The following is a 17,712-nucleotide window of genomic DNA, read 5'->3' as shown; positions in this document are numbered from 1 at the left end:
CACCCCCACACACACTTCTGTTAAATAAAGAAAGTTTGTGTTAATGAAAATACGTGTATTTTATTTGACATCAGGAAGGGAGGTTAGGGAGGGGTAAATGGAAGGACATGAGGGAGGAATGAGGCAAAAGCCACCAGTGGGGCAGACCAGGGAGGCTCTTAGTGCTCCTCAGGGTGGAAGCTCTCTCACAGGGCCTCCTGGATACTGACAGCCCCCCGATGGACCTCCTGGATGGCAGCCTGCAGAAAGAACAGCCATGCTCACAGCAACGCATCCAAGAGAAACACCAGAGTGCCCAGGTGCAGCTCCGGCTCCATGTTGCAGAGTGCTATGATGTCCCAAGTGAGGGCAACCAGAGCACGCAGAGACAAAATGCTTTGCTGTCCCTCATCAAGGTAGACAAGCAAGCAGGGAAACCTGAGAACTGCTTGAAAAAGCACTCATTGCTTTTCCTACTGATATTTGAGCTACTGCAGCATTAGCAATAATCAGAGGGTCTTTTCAAGTCATATTGACTCCATACTGTCCTCTCTAAACCAGACGACTCTTGTGGTCGAATTAGAGGAGAACCAACCTGTAAATATTGGAGGAGAGAGAGAGCTGCATCTCTCTGAACATGAGGAGAGAAAAGGAAGCTCTAGGAATTGAACATAGAGATAGAAAGGCCTAATTTAGTCCTGTGCAGATAGACTTAATTTGAGAATAAAGGGCTGATTTAAAAGAAAAGAGAAAAGCTGACTGTAAAAGAACCATTGGAAGGAAGTCTCTGGGGGAATCCAGATTAGAAGCAGCCATGACCCTGAGTTAGGATGTTGGAAGTCTTTATTATCAGCTCAGGAACTGCAGCTGGTACCATTTTGGAGTCCTTATGTGCAGGAAAAAGAGGCTCAGCCTAGAGTCAGAGGGTATGTCTACACTACAGCACTAATTCGAACTAACTTAATTCGAATTAATTAATTCGAATTAGTGCATCTAGACCTAAAAACTAGTTCGAATTAGTGTTTTGCTAATTCGAACTAGCATGTCCACATTGAGTGGACCCTGAATCAAGGTAAAGGATGGCCGGAAGCAGTGCCAGCAGGGCATCAGATTAGGACTTAGAGCGTGGAGCTACTGTCTCAGGCTAGCCGAGGGTTGTGCTTAAAGGGACCCAAACCCCACCCCGGACAGACAGTTCTCAGGGGTTCCCCGCTCGCTTGTCTAACTTGATGAGGGACAACAAAGCAGTCCTGACTTGGAGTGCCCTGAATGACCATACTCGGCATATCACAGGACTCGGCCATCAGCCCGGCTGCACTTGCCGCAGACTGCCATCCAGGGGAGGGGGCAATCGAGGGGCTGCAGGAGAGCTTCCACCCCCAGAAGCCCGCAGAGCCACCCCAGTTCTCCCCATCGGGGGCTCGTACCCCATTTCTCCCTCACCTCCTTCCACTTACCCCTCCCTAGCCCCCCTTCCTGATGTAAAAACTAAAGGACACGTGTGTTCAAAAATAGAAACTCTCTTTATTTAACAAAACTGGGGTGGGGGATTAACCTCTGGGGAGACTGGGAAAAGGAGGTGGGAGAGGGGAAGAAAGAGGGTGGCAAAGGGGAGGGGGAAAACTGGGAGGAGGGAGCTGGAAGGGAGAAGCCAGGGGAGGAAGGAAGAGGGGAAGTATCAAAGTATGGTATGCCATATCTTCAGTACTGAGTACAGATGTGATCTCCTCACCCCAGAAAAGATATTCAGAAAAGGGCGTTGGAAAAGATTCAGAAAAGGGCAACTAAAATGATCAGGGGTTTGGAACAGGTCCCATATGAAGAGAGGCTAAAGAGACTGGGACTTTTCAGCTTAGAAAAGAGGAGACTGAGGGGGGATATGATAGAGGTCTATAAAAGCATGAGTGGTGTGAAGAGGACCAATAAAGAAAAGTTCTTCATTAGTTCACATAATAGAAGGACTAGAGTACACCAAATGAAATGAATGGGTAGCAGACTTCAAACTAATAACAGAAAGTTCTTCTTCACAAAGCAAATAGTCAACCTGTGGAACTCCTTGCTGCAGGAGGCTGTGAAGGCTAGAACTATAACAGAGTTTAAAGAGAAGTTAGATAAAGTCATGGACGTTGGGTCCATCGAGTGCTATTAGCCAGGGGGTAGGAACGGTGTCCCTGGTCTCTGTTTGTGGAAGGCTGGAGATGGATGGCACGAGACAAATGGCTTAGTCATTGTCTTCGGTCCATCCCCTCAGGTAGACATACCCTAGGTTTGCAAGCCTGCCCATGAAGACAGTCTGTCCTCTCTTGGTTAGGTGGATCCCATCTCTTCCTAACAACCCTTAAGCCCAGAACAGAGTCCCAAGGTCAAAGAAACCAAAGCCCTCTCTCCAACACCACCAGCGCAACCATGCTTTTACTTCCTCAAGTCAATGATCCCTACTTGGACCTTTTCCTTCAACCAGGAGAATGGATGAGAACATCACTTGCACTTCAAATTCCTTGGTCCATCTTCCCAGCGCTAGATAATCTGCAGTGACCTGCTCAAGATATCGTTAGTTCCTACATGGAGAAGCAGGAAGGGGTAGTGATCCAAAGGTTTGATCCATTTTGAAAGGCTCTCGGTAACATCCTGAATGTGAGCTTTTCCCCCACCCCCAGTCCACTGTGTACAGTGCCCACCCCCCTGTCCTGAGGGTCCCCCTTATGCAACGCCACCATCCCCCATGCAGGGGCTGTATCCCGTGATGTACTTACCTGCATGAGGATGGCCCTGATGGTGGACCTCCCCACCCCCAACTGATGTGCCACTGAGCGGTAACTGTTCGAGAGCGTGATGGTGACCCGCTTCTGTAGGCATAGTAGGCAAAAGCTGTGTTGTCCCCAAAAAACACAGTGCAGACGCAGCAGGCACTGCTGAAGCTTTGCTTTGCCAAAGAGGCTAGCAAGCAGGCAGCAGAGTCAGAGAAGCGGCTGGACAGGGAGGGTCCCCTTAAGCACACGTCTCTGGGGGGCTCTGGCAACAGCACTCAGGGAACTGGTGACCTCTAGCCTGGCCAGAACTGGTTCCAGGTGGCTTTTATATGGGGCAGAGCGTCCAATAGTGTAGACACTGTCTTGTGCAAAAGCGTATCACAAAAGCGATTCACTCTGAGGTGTGGACGCATTTTTGCGGAAGAAGTTTTTGCAGAAAAACTTTTGCGCAAAAGGCTTCTTGTGCAAAATCCCTGCAGTGTAGATAAAGCCTGTAAGTAATCACTGTTCACCCAAATACATGAGGAGAGGAAGGAAGAGATGACAAAGGTGCTGGGAACAGAAGACTGTTTAGAGGAGGTGGGGAATTGACCATTTCCTGTCCCATGTAGGGCCCCTGGAAGTGAACATAGGCCAGTGGAGCAGGAAGAATTCAGTCAGCTCTTTTCCTCTGCTCTGCAATGTTCTGGAAGATTCTGTGCCTTCCAAATACAGTGTCCTCCACTGTTGCTGGGGGACCCTCATGAGCCCAGAACTTTGGAATGTTCACTTCTGCTGTTCTTTTGCTAAAAGGTCCCTATGCAACAAAAGAGAGGAGAGGAAAAGGTGATTTTTTAAAAACAGTTTATATCTAGTAAAAACTGAAATAATTTTTTCATGAGATTAACAGAGATACATTTCTAGCCTCAAGGTTTCCTCATTGTCAGACACCAAATGTCTGCTGCACACAATCAGAGTGAGAAGGCTTCTTTGCAAAAACAAAACAAAATAACGCCCCCCCACCCCACCAAGAATCCTTAATAATGGAATGCACTAGGCCAACCAAACATTGGGATACATACAACTTTCCTTCTGTTTTTCTTTAAATATTCTAAAAGAGAAATTACATTATAAGATGTTTATGGGATTGTAAAGTTCTTCCTAGCAAAACTGAGGTTTGTTGGTGAGAGTTATTATTGCTCTGGCTCCTGGTTCAAATTTTGTTCAGATCCCTGTGTTTTTATATTTCAGCAAGAAGACTTACCCAGTGTTGCTTGGGTCCTTCAGGGCAGGGGGCTGGCAGTGTGGGGATGTGAGAGTCAGGGCAGGGTCTCCGGATATGTGCGAGGGGGGGGGGGGGAGAGCAGGGTAGGAAGCTGGTGGTACGAGAGATGCAAAAGTCAGGATGAGGGTTGAAGAGAGGTTCAGGGCAGGGGGGCTAGGGATGTGTAGGGTGGTGCAAGAGTGAGGATTGCAAGGTGAAGGGGGCTGTGGGCAGGGGTCCCATCTGGTGGGGCTTTCTCCTTCCCCCCCAGACAGTAGGGCCTCCTCTCCCTCCCCTGCTGGTGGGGCCTTCTCTCTCTCCCTAGCTCCCCTGGGCAGCAGGGGTCTTCTCTCCCCCAGCCCTCCTGGTTGATATGGGACTTCTGTTAACTTCCAGCCACCCCCCAGCTGGTGGGGGCCTTCTCTCCCCAGTGCAGCAGCCAATGGCTAGGAGGGTTTGGGGCATGGAGGCTATTTACCTAGTCTGGAGGCAGTTAGAGATCCAGCTCAGCTCCAGCTAGCTACTCTCTTGGTGGTGTGGCAGTGGTCACTCTGTATATAGCTCGCTTGTGCACTCAGTGCCCCCTGTGGCCACTCTCAGTATCACATCCCTCCTCTCTGTGGGCATGGCTATGCTGGAAGTTATTTCAAAAGAACTCCCCTTTATTTCGAAATAACAAGGCTAGTGTCCACACTATTATCAAGCCTGTTATTTTGAAATAATGGGCTTGTTATTTCAATATAATAACTCCTGCTTGTAAAGAGAAATTAGCTTATTTAAAAATAGTTATTTCAGGAGTTATTATTTTGAAATATCTTATTTTGACAGTGTAGACATAGCTTGTGACCCCTTCCATTCAATGTTATGGAAAACAGTCTTATTCCCATCACTTCGGCTGTGTCTAGACTGGCCAGTTTTTCCGCAAAATCAGCTGCTTTTATGGAAAAACTTGCCAGCTGTCTACACTGGCCGCTTGAATTTCTGCTAAAGCACTGACGATCTCATGTAAGATTGTCAGTGTTCTTGCGGAAATACTATGCGGCTCCTGTTGGGCAACAGTCCTTTTGCACAAAACTTTTGCGCAAAAGGGCCAGTGTAGACAGCCCAGATTTGTTTTCCGCAAAAAAGCCCCAATCGCAAAAATGGCAATCGAGGCTTTTTTGTGAAAAAGCGCATCTAGCTTGGCACGGACGCTTTTCTGCAAAAAGTGCTTTTGCGGAAAAGTGTCCGTGCCAATCTAGACGCTCTGTTCCGAAATGCTTTTAATGGAAAACTTTTCCATTAAAAGCATTTCCGGAAAATCATGCCAATCTAGACGTAGCCACCTTGTTCTAAGTGAGGATAAGAATAAGCTGCATTCAAAATGTGGTGGTCCTACCTCTTTTTTATAAGAAGTTCTTGAACAAACAGACTCATGGACAGACAGACAGATGCACATTTCTAAAATATATAGACTTAACATCTTTGTAGCAGCTGATATATTACACTGTCCATCATAGGCAGGACTTATTCCTCTTTCCCTTTGCTTCTTTTCCATAAAGAAAAACAAATTAATTCCCTATCCCAAGAATATTATCCTGCAACTATATATATTATTAGGATGCAAAGCAAAGTGACCAGAAACAAATAATGAGTTCCACCCTGTATAACACACAACAACAATTCAGGAACCCCAAAGAATAAAATTTTGAAAGAGGAATACAGGCTGCAAATTCATGGGTCCAGATGTAGAAGTCTGGATTACCCTTACCAAGAGATGGGAGTCATAAGAACATAAGAACGGCCGTACTGGGTCAGACCAAAGGTCCTTCTAGCCCAGTATCCTGTCTACCGACAGTGGCCAACACCAGGTACCCCAGAGAGGGTGGACCGAAGACAATGATCAAGCGATTTGTCTCCTGCCATCTCTCTCCAGCCTCTGACAAACAGAGGCCAAGGACGCCATTTTATCCCCTGGCTAATAGCCTTTTATGGACCTAACTTCCATGAAATTATCTAGCTTCTCTTTAAACTCTATTATAGTCCTAGCCTTCACAGCCTCCTCTGGCAAGGAGTTCCACAGGTTGACTACATACTGTGTGAAGAAGAACTTTCTTTTATTCATTTTAAACCTGCTACCCATTAATTTCATTTGGTGACCTCTAGTTCTTCTATTTAGGGAACTAATAAATAACTTTTCTTTATCGGTCCTCTCCACACCACTCATGATTTTATAGACCTCTATCATATCCCCACTCAATCTCCTTTTTTCTAAACTGAAAAGTCCCAGTCGCTTTAACCTCTCCTCATATGGGACCCGTTCCAAACCCCTAATCATTTTAGTTGCCCTTTTCTGAACCCTTTCCAAGGCCAAAATATCTTTTTTGAGGTGAGGAGACCACATCTGTACACAGTATTCCAGATGTGGGCATACCATAGTTTTATACAGGGGCAGTAAGATATTCTGTGTCTTATTTTCTATCCCTTTCCTAATAATTCCTAGCATCCTATTTGCCTTTTTGACCGCCGCTGCACTCTGCGTGGAAGTTTTCAGAGAACTGTCCAGAATAACTCCAAGATCCCTTTCCTGATTTGTCGTAGCCAAATTAGCCCCCATTATACTGTACGTATAGTTGGGGTTATTTTTCCCAATGTGCATTACTTTACACTTATTCACATTAAATTTCATTTGCCATTTTGCTGCCCAATTTTTTTTTTTGCCATTTTGCTGTGAGATCTTCTTGGAGTCCCTCACAGTCTGCTTCTGTCTTGACTATCCTAAACAGTTTTGTATCATCTGCAAACTTTACTACCCCACTGCTTACCCCTTTCTCCAGATCATTTATGAATAAGTTGAAAAGGATTGGTCCCAGGACTGACGCGTGGGGGACACCACTAGTTACCACTCTCCAATCTGAAAATTTACCATTTATTCCTACCCTTTGTTTCCTGTCTTTTAACCAGTTCTCAATCCAAGAAAGGACCTTTACTCTTATCCCATGGCCATGTAATTTACACAAGAGCCTTTGGTGAGGGACCTTGTCAAAGGCTTTCTGAAAATCCAACTATACTATATCTACTGGACCCCCCTTATCCGCATGCTTCTTAACCCCTTCAAAGAACTCTATGGGTATGTCTACACTACCACCCTAGCTCGAACTAGGGTGGTTAGTGTTGGCAACCGGAGTTGGAAATGAAGCCCGGGATCTGAATTTCCCAGGCTTCATTTGCATGTTGCTGGGCGCCGCCATTTTTAAATGTACGCTGGTTCAGACTCCGTGCCCGCGGCTACACGCGGCACAAACTAGGTAGTTCGGATTACGCTTCCTATTCCGAACTACCGTTACTCCTAGTGGAACTCCGGTTGCTTCTTTCTTGATGGTGGCGTTCCGTTGTTCGCGGGGGAATAGTTTATGGCTTAGATAGGCTAGGGGCTGCTCCTGTCCATCGACATTTTGCTCTAACACTGCTCCCAGCCCTACTGCCGAAGCATCTGTCTGTAAGATAAATTCCTTTGAAAACTCTGGTTGCAATAATATTGGGGCCTGTGTTAAGATTGTCTTTAATCACTGGAAAGTGTGTGCGCATTGTTCAGTCCATACCACCTGCTTTGGATAGTTGTTTTTGGTCAGGTCAATCGAGGGCAAGGCCACCGAAGCAAAGTTGGGAATGAATCGTCTAAAATATCCGGCCAGCCCCAAGAACTGCCGGACCCGCTTTTTCGTCCTCTATCAGGGTCTATACTTTGCTCGCCAGGGGTGAATGAGGAGTAATGGTAGTTCAAACTAGGAAGCCTAGTTCGAACTACCTAGTTCGTGCCCCGTGTAGCCGCGCTGCACGGGGTTCGAACCAGCGGGGTTTTAAAAATGGCGGCTCCCCGCTTATGCAAATGAAGCCTGGGAAATTCAAATCCCGGGCTTCATTTGCAAGTGCGGTATGCCTACATTACCCTCCTAGTTTGAACTAGGAGGGTAGTGTAGACATACCCATAGATAGTTGGGTTTGTGATGACCGGGAGAACCGTATGGTCTCTTGCCTGCCTGGTCAGAAGGTTGCAGATCTCACGATGCATCTAGATAGACTGATGTGTAGTGCTGGGGAGGAGCCGGTGGTCGTGGTACATGTCGGTACCAATGACATAAGGAAGGGTAGGAGAGATGTCCCGGAGGCCAAATTTAGGCTGCTAGGAAAGAGACTGAAATCCAGGACCTCTATGATGGCATTCTCGGAAATGCTTCCAGTTCCACGTGCATGGCCAGGTAGGCAGGCAGAGCTTCAGAGTCTCAATGCGTGGAACTCCTTGCTGCAGGAGGCTGTGAAGGCTAGAACTAGAACAGAGTTTAAAGGGAAGTGAGATCAAGTGAGGGAGGTTGGGTCCATGGAGTGGTATTAGCCTGGGGGTTGGAGTGGTGTCCCTGCCCAAAGTTTGTGGAAGGCTGGAGAGGGATGGCACGAGACAAATGACTTGGTCACTGTCTCCGGTCCATCCCCTCCAGGGTCCCTAAGGTTGGCCGCTGTTGGCAGACAGGCTACTGGGCTAGTTGGACCTTTGGTCTGACCCAGGACGGCCATTGTAAGCTCAGGACTCAGGGTCGGGGGTCTCAGTGGACCACCTTGATTTTCATGCACTCCTGCTCCTGGGTGGCCAGGCTGGCAGGTCTCCTGCCCTAGACGGCCACCTTCCTGTGCCTAGTGCGGAGATCGTGGACGAGGTCCACGATGTCCGCACTAGCCCAGGAGGGTGCCCGCCTCTTGCGGTCCCGGGCAAGCTCCCGGGAGCCGCCAGCCTGGTCCCGGGAAGAGGGGGAGGGCTGAGGGGCATCGGGTGGCTGGCTCGATCCGTGCCTTTAAGGGGTCCGGGGCCGGGAGGGGGGCATAGAGTTTCCCTGGTGTTGGCCAGAGTGGCCACCAGGGAAACCTGGGAAGCCTTAGCCTCCCACTAGTTTGAATTAAGGGTCTACACAGCCCTTAATTCGAACTAGCTAGTTCGAACTAGGCTTAATCCTCATAAAATGAGGTTTACCTAGTTCGAACTAAGCGCTCCGCTAGTTCGAATTAAATTCGAACTAGCGGAGCGCTAGTGTAGTGCCTATTAAAGTTAGTTCGAACTAACGTCTGTTAGTTCGAACTAACTTTGTAGTGTAGACATACCCCAAGTGAGTTATAAGATCAAGAACACATATTCCTGTGCATCCAGAAAAATAATTTATGCTATCATATGCCGAAAGTGTCTGTCTGCTATGTATACTGGACAGACTTCTCAGACACTTCGCCAAAGGATCAATGCCCACAAAACAGATATTAGCCAGGATCACAAAGAAAAAACAGTTTCTTGCCATTTCAGTCAGAAAGGACACTGTCTCTTCGACTTAATTATCTGCATCCTGCTTCAAAAGCCTTTTAAGACTGCACTTGAAAGAGAATCCTCTGAACTGTTATTCATGCTAAAATTCAACACTCTACACCTGAGTCTGAACAAAGGATCTTGTTATCTTACCTATTACAAAGATAGCTTCCCCAATTATCACTTTAATATCATTAGCTCACAGACATTTACCTCCCCCCGCCCCATTCCCCTTCGGTTCTGAAATTTGATTTGTCCTTTTCATATGTGTTCTTTTTTTTAATTGTATCCTTTGGTATATATGGTTGTGACAATTTTCTTCCACTATTTGATCTGAGGAAGTGGGTCTGGCCCACGAAAGCTCATCATCTAATAAACCATCTTGTTAGTCTTTCAAGTGCTACATAGTCCTGTATTTTGTTCCTTTCAAATTAGTGACAGATCACATGCCACTGCGCTGGATCCACACGATGAAAGATTCGAATCCTTGGGTGATGAGGTGGTACCTGGCTCTGCAGCTGTACAAATTTGAGGTGCAACACCGCCCTGGGACGAAAAATAAAAATGCCAACTTCTTTTCAAGGGCAATGGAGGAGGAAGGAGACCCCTTCGACATACCTGTGAGTGACCTAAAATGGGGTGTGTGTGGCGGGGCACCGGGCTCTGATCGGGTGGAGTTCCTGATGCCCCGCACTTCGTGGCCACTGAAGGAGGTGCTCAGCGGCGAGCGTGCCATGAGTAGTCCGGAGGGGGAGGCGCTAAGCCCAGAGATGGCCAAGTGCCTGGACCCCCGTACTGCTCACTGGCGATGTTGTCTGGCCTGCTCCGGGGATGTCAGGGGCCGGGCAGAAGCTGGCAAGGGGAAGACATCAGCTGACGTCATTGGTGAGTGCCGGGGATGGGCCGCCAAGGGATCTTGGGCCAGGACTCGGAGCGGGGGTGGGCCCGAGTCCCCCTCCTTCTCCGCAGAGCACTGGACCAAGTAAGTCTCGCTAAACTGAGACAGACTCGCGGGGATCACTGGGGAACTGTGAGATGAAGAGATCTGGGAAGGAGGAAGCACTGGGGTCGGGGAAAGGGCGAGTGCCCATTGGCAGGTAACCCAGATGATGACAGGGCTGTGAGCCTGAGGGGGAACCCAGAGCATAACGCGGCCATAGAGAGGAGCCCCTGAATGCAGGCATCACAGCCGGACCAAGCAGCCACAGGAAGTATCCCCAGAGTGCTTGTGGGGTGCTCTAAGTTCAAGGCAGTCTCCAATCAGTGTGGACGACTATTTCAGAATAATATTAATAATTTCAAATGATGTGACTTCCATGATTGGTCAGATAAGCTAACCAACAGCAAACTTCTTTAGAGCAATAAAATAATTTTTTGTTCAAATCTTTACTCCAGACAGAGAAAAAAGAAATCATGCTAATGAACACATTCATTACAGTCCCCTGGATATTTTCGGTGTTAACAATATGCAAATCCTAAAATGTTAGGCAAGTGCATGGAAAAGAGAAAGGAAGCTGGAGTAATGAGCCTGTGGAGGATGATTAATGCATTATTGTTTCTCTTTTTGCAACTTATCTATCCACTGATAGGGAAATGCCACATCACATGGTTGTTTGGAAAATATGCATATGTGCCAGAATGATTCTACAGTAGACTTCCGATAATGCAGTACCTTTTGGACCTGGGTGGTGCCGGATTATCAGATTTGCTGGAGAATCAGGAGGTCCGGTACAGCTGCAGGGTTTAACAGCTGGCCAGAAGACAATCTCCTCCCTCTCCCCTCCCCTCCCCCTTCCTCTTTGTGTCTCCTCCATGCTGTAATATGATCCTTCTCCCCCTCCCCTCCCCTTTCCCCTTCACTGAAGGGAGATAGTAGGAATTGACTACTCCCCTGAGAAGTTTGGAGACAGAGGTAGAGGAGAATAATTAGGTGGTAAATGAGTTAGCATTTTGCTTACTATTTTTTTTTAAATATTCAGGATCATCAATATAAGAATGTTTTTATGGGTAGAGGGAAAAAGAAAGGTGGAGGATGGACGATAAGAGAGGAACGAAGAGTTAAAGGGTATGTCTACACTACAGCACTAATTGGAACTAACTTAGTTCGAATTAGTTAATTCGAACTAAGCTAATTAGAACTAACGGATCCAGACTAAAAAACTAGTTCGAATTAGCGTTTTGCTAATTTGAACTAGCATGTCCACATTAAGTGGACCCTGAACCGGGGTTAAGGATGGCCGGAAGCAGTGCCGGCAGGGAATCAGATGAGGCCTTAGAGCGTGGAGCTGTTGCCTCAGGCTAGCCGAGGGCTGTGCTTAAAGGGACCCGACCCCCACCCCGGACAGACAGTTCTCAGGGGTGCTCCGCTTGCAAAGCAGTCCTGGCTTGGAGTGCCCTGAGTGCCCACACTGGGCAAATCACAGCACTCGGCCATCAGACCGGCTGCACTTGCCGCAGGCTGCCATCTGCGGAGAGGGGACAACTGGGGGACTGCAGGAGAGCTTCCACCCCCAGAAGCCCACAGAGCCAGTCCAGTCCTCCCCATCGGGGGCTCGTACCCCATTCCTCCCTCACCTCCTTCCACTTACCCTTCCCTAGCCCCCCTTCCTGATGTACAAAATAAAGAAAACGTGTGGTCAAAAATAGAAACTCTCTTTATTGAACAAAACTCGGGGAGACTGGGAAAAGGAGGTGGGAGAGGGGAAGAGAGAGGGTGGGAGAGGGGAGGGCAACTAAAATGATCAGAGGTTTGGAACAGGTCCCATATGAAGAGAGGCTAAAGAGACTGGGACTTTTCAGGTTAGAAAAGAGGAGACTGAGGGGGGATAGGACAGAGGTCTATAAAAGCATGAATGGGGTGGAGAGGGTGAATCAAGAAAAGTTGTTAATTAGTTCCCATAATAGAAGGACTAAAGGACACCAAAGAAAAGGAATGGGTAGCAGGCTTCAAACTAGTAACAGAAAGTTGTTCTTCACAAAGCAAAGAGTCAACCTGTGGAACTCCTTGCTGCAGGAGGCTGTGAAGGCTACAATTAGAACAGAGTTTAAAGAGAAATGAGATAAAGTGATGGAGGTTGGGTCCATGGAGTGGTATTAGCCAGGGGGTAGGAGTGGTGTCCCTGCCCAAAGTTTGTGGCAGGCTGGAGAGTGATGGCAGGAGACAAATGGCTTGGTCACTGTCTTCAGTCCATCCCCTCCAGGGTCCCTCGGGTTGGCTGCTGTCGGCAGATAGGCTACTGGGGTAGATGGACATTTGGTCTGACCCAGTACGGCCATTGTAAGCTCAGGGCTCAGGTTCGGGGGTCTCAGTGGACCACCTTAATTTTCATGCACACCTGCTCCTGGGTGGCCAGGCTGGCAGCTCTCCTGCCCTAATCGGCCGTTTTCCTGTGCCTAGTGCGGAGGTCGTGGACAAGGTCCACGATGTCTGCACTAGACCAGGTGGATGCCCGCCTCTTATGGTCCCGGGCAAGCTCCTGGGAGCCGCCAGCCTAGTCCCGGGAAGAGGGGGAGGGCTGGGAAGCATCGGGTGGCTGGCTTGAGCCGTGCCAGGTGCAGGGTCTGCTAGCTGGGTGCTGGCAGGCTTGCACCTGGCACGGGCACCGTAGCCAGCCCGTGCCCCTTTAAGGGGTCCGGGGCCGGGAGGGGGGCAGTAGAGTTTCCCTGGTGTTGGCCAGAGTGGCCACCAGGGAAAGCTGGGGAGGGCTAGCCTCCCACTAGTTCGAATTAAGGGGCTACACACCCCTTAATTCGAACTAGTAAGTTCGAACTAGGCTTAGTCCTCGTAGATTGAGGTTTTCCTAGTTCGAACTAAGCGCTCCGCTAGTTCGAATTAAGTTCGAACTAGCGGAGCGCTAGTGTAGCGCCTATCAAAGTTAATTCGAACTAACGTCCATTAGTTCAAATTAACTTTGTAGTGTAGACATACCCAAAGAGAGTAAGGGCATATGACTGAGGTGATAAATTACAACCCTGGGAGAGAGAGGAAGTCTCCCTCCCCCCCCCCCCCCCCCCCGCCACACCCCATCTGTTTTCTATATTTGGATCACAAACTCTGAAATTAGAAGCAGGGCCTGTCAATGACTATGCAGCTGAACCATGACTAGCATAGTTGAACTCTGTTAAAGCTTAATACAGCAGAAGTTACAGATATAATCACATTATATTGATTTATTTTTAGCAAGGGGGAGGGATTTATTCTTACTATGATTCCTTCAAATTACACATCTTGGAAGAAAGAATTGTTGCAATGGTGCTAACTAAACTGTCTGAATATTATAGTCTTCTTCATTTGAATTTTGCTCTACACCCTGGTTGCAGAGTGAAAGATGGATGGAGAATCACATTTTTATCATCATTCTGCAGTTTTCCCTGATCTCACAGATGATTGCAGTGCTGGCCTACCTTAAGCAAAAGAAACAGTGTAATTCAATCTATTTCTGAAAGCTCTCTCTCTTCAGAGTTCTTATTACAATAATAGCAGTGCTGAACAGTCTGTGAAGGGAGCTAGGAGAGATGTGACTGTAGAAAAGATGCTGGGAAACTTCTCAGACATGGAATCTTTTCTGCTCAAAGGATAAATATTTGAACAAAAATTATAATAAGCAATCTTCACACTCAGATAAAGGGCATTATTCTATTTTGAGTCCTGTTTCAAAGATATCTCCATATTGGACCATGAACACTCTTTTGTTTTTTACATGCATAGTTCTCTAGGGAGCATATGCTAAACTGAAATTATAGACATTAAAAACTTCTGTAAAATATGTGTTTTTATGTGATATTATCTTTGAATCAACAGTATACCAGACCAAAAAATATTTTAAATATTTTAAAATTCTAGGGCCTGTCTTATATAAGAAGATAGACTAGATGATTATACTGGTCTCTTCTGGCCTTGGAATCTATGAAGAATGCTGATGACTGAAGCTAGCCCTGACATGTCCAGATGGATTGGTAGTAATAAGATATTTGTCAGGGATTCATCCTTATGGAGTCCCATTTAACCCCCCATTCCCATTTTATAGCCTTTTCTGGACAATAAAAACATATGGAAATCAGCTAACTTTAATGAGCCCAAAGGGAAACAAAAAGCACTCTCCCGCTTCTTAGTACCCAGGTGTTAAGCCTGCTGCCAACACAGATCTAATACCTGATTTCTTTATTATAAAATTCAAGCAAAAATATCACCCAGCTAGCAGACCCTGCACCTGGCACGGATCGAGCCAGCCACCGAATGCCCCCCAGGGACCAGGCTGGCGGCTCCCGGGAGCTTGCCCGGGACCGCAAGAGGTGGGCACCCGCCTGGGCTAGTGCGGACATCGTGGACCTCGTCCACGACCTCCGCACTAGGCACAAGAAGGTGGCCGGCTAGGACAGGAGAGCTGTCAGCCTGGCCACCCAGGAACTCCTGTGCTCTTACACCCTGGCTAATACCACTCTATGGACCCAACCTCCATGACTTCCCTTTAAACTCTGTTCTAGTTCTAGCCTTCACAGTCTCCTGCAGCAAGGAGTTCCACAGGTTGCGCCTATGAAAGTTAGTTCGAACTAACGTCCGTTAATTCGAACTAACTTTGTAGTGTAGACATACCCTTGGACAAGCAGGGACCTCCTCTTTCAAGACACTATCATTCTCTGCTTTTAAATAGGTTGGGAGTCCAACCTGGAAGAAAGCAAAGGACTTGGGCCTGCTGAAACATCCATGGTTCAGATTCGTTCACATTTTCTTCACAACTTGAGGGCTATAAACTCCTTTTTAAAGAAAAGCTCAGATTCTGACATTATTGTGTGACATTATTACCTGACCTCCCCCCCCCCCCCCCCCCCCATACCTAGGGCATGAATCTATAGTGTCTATGGGCACTGGTCTTACAAACACTAATAAGTTAGGGTGTGGCTACACAGCACAGTTATTTTGAAGTAGCTGACATTATTTCGAAATAACAATGTGAGTGGGCTACACGGCAATTCTGTTATTTTGAAATAATTTCAAAATAATGGACGACTTCTTTTGAAATCTGTAAACCTCATTCCATGAGAAATAATGCTTCGGAATAGAAGTAGTGGGGATGCTCCACTGCTGCTATTTCAAAATAGCTCCTCCCTAGGGCCATTCAAAGTAATTACTCCCCAGTGCCTCCTGGAGCTGTAAATTGAGGTAGCACATCCACATTAGGAAAGCCTGCCTTGGACTAATTTTGAGGCTTCCCTGTAGTGTAGATGTGCTATTTTGAAATAAGCTATTTTGGGAAAAAAATCCAAAATAGCTTACTTTGAAATAAGTGTGCTGTGTGTATCACAGCATTGTGGGGTGGGTTCCCACGTGGCTCAGGGGATAGGGCATTGGCCATGTTGTTGAGACCTAACAAAACAAATTTGCGACAGGAAGTGAAGAAGAGTCCATTTGAAACTGTGGGGGAATTTAGAATAATAAAATAAATATACACCTATGTTAGAATATGGCCAGGAAGCATCAAAACCCTGATTCACAGAACAGTATGCACTAGGACAGTGGTCCCCAACCTTTTGAGGTTGTCGGGTGCCAGGGGGCGTGGTCGTTCGCCCGCTGGGCGCCAGGGGGCGGGGACACTTGCGCGCCCGGGGGCGCCCCCCCATAGCCGCATGCCCGGGGCCGGGGTCCCCCCATAGCCACATGCCCAGGGCCCCCCCATAGCCACGCGCCCGGGGCCCCCCCATAGCCACGCGCCCGGGGCCCCCCCATAGCCGCACGCCCGGGGCCGCCGCTCCCCCCCCCCCCGCAAGTGCCGTGCGCCCAGGGCCGGGGCCGGGGCCAGCGCTTCCTCCCCCCCCAAAAGCGCCACGTGCCCAGGGCCGGGGCTGGGGCCGGGGCCGGGGCTGGCGCTTCCCCCTCTCTCCCCGGCAAGCGCCGCGTGCCCGGGGCCGACTCTCCCCGCAAGCACCGGGCACTTGGTGGGCACATGCAAGGAATATTGGGAAAGGGAGTGAATTGAGCCTTGAAGTATGGATCAGCACAGACTGTGAGTAGAGAGGAAAATGTATGTTTAGTCACAATCAATCTATTTTTCCTTATTTTGGTTGGTTGGTTAAGCTTCTCTGTGTAAAATCCATGTGCTCCCACTGTTCACTATTTAAGTTGTACCCGGAGATACTATGTTCTCTGTGTTTTGATTTGTTTTTCTCAGTTGCTTTGTAACACCTGGCAACCAAGTATGCTATATCAAGTGTATCTCTTTTATTTTGTTAATAAAATCACCCTTTTAAGATGATGTTTTGATTCTTGTGTCTTGGAAGGTAACAGGAGGTTTCTATGTGGATCTACCTAGCCTGGGAGGTCAGCTAACAAAGATACAGTGTGCTTTTTGTTTCTTTTTTCTAAGTCTCTTGGGGCAAAAGAGCTTGGGGGTACCCCTGGGAAAGGAATTCAAGTGTTCCTATTTTTCAGGTTAAATCACTTAATCGTGGCCGACTCTTTTTTTCAGAGCCAGTCATTTTCCTGAAATGGTATGATTTCTTTAATAGGTTAGTTGTCTTGCAAACCTGTACAGTTCCCACCTGTAGGTGCACCTCCATCCACTCCCCTGCAAAGTATTCTAGTCTCTGGTCCCAGAAAGAGAGCTAGCAGCACCTAATCCAAATCTTCAGCTTCCTTTCATTGTTTGCCCAAGTCTAATGCCTTCTGTTCTTCCCACAGTTCTGTGTTTAGTTTCTTTGCTTCCTTCATGTCTCTGATGGATTTCTACTTTTTAATTTGCCTTTCTCTTGTTCTCTGGTCAAACTAAATTAACCGTCTAGTACCTCAGTAAAGACTAACTGTTCATTCCCTGCTCTGCTTTCCCAGGATTTTGCAACAAAAACAACTGTCAAGATCAAATATCCATGTCCAGGATCAAAACTTAGGTTTAGGGTTGTGGGCTTCCTTTAATAACCTTGGTCTGAAAGATTCCTGACTCTAAAACAGTGGTTCCCAACCTGTGGTCTGTGGACCCCTGGTGGTCCTTGATGGTACTGTAGGGGGTCCACAGAAAGTTGGGAGCTGAGAGGCTCCGTGCCAGCAGCCAGCAAGTCCCTAAGCCTGGGCTCATTCCAGAGCGGGCTGAGGGACACAGCTCAGCTTGGGAAGCAGTGCAGGCTGAGGGGTATGCAGACTGCAAGCACAGCTATATTGTTTGGGGACAATGAGAAGTCCTGTGGCACCTTATAGATTAACAGATTTATGGGAGCATAAGCTTTTGTGGGCAAAGACCCACATCATCAGATGCATTTAATGGAAATTCCAGAGGCAGATATAAATATACAGGCATAAGAAAAGCGTTCCAATCAAGAGTAAGGCTAGAGATAACGAGGTCAATTCAGTTAAGGAGGATGAGGCCCACTTCTAGCAGCTGATGAGGAGGTGTGTGGCCACCAAGAGAGGAGAAACTGCTTTTGTAGTT

This window comes from Pelodiscus sinensis, chromosome 17, assembly GCF_049634645.1.
Source record: "Pelodiscus sinensis isolate JC-2024 chromosome 17, ASM4963464v1, whole genome shotgun sequence".
Lineage (NCBI taxonomy): Eukaryota > Metazoa > Chordata > Testudines > Trionychidae > Pelodiscus > Pelodiscus sinensis.
This window is presented reverse-complemented; position numbering follows the sequence as displayed.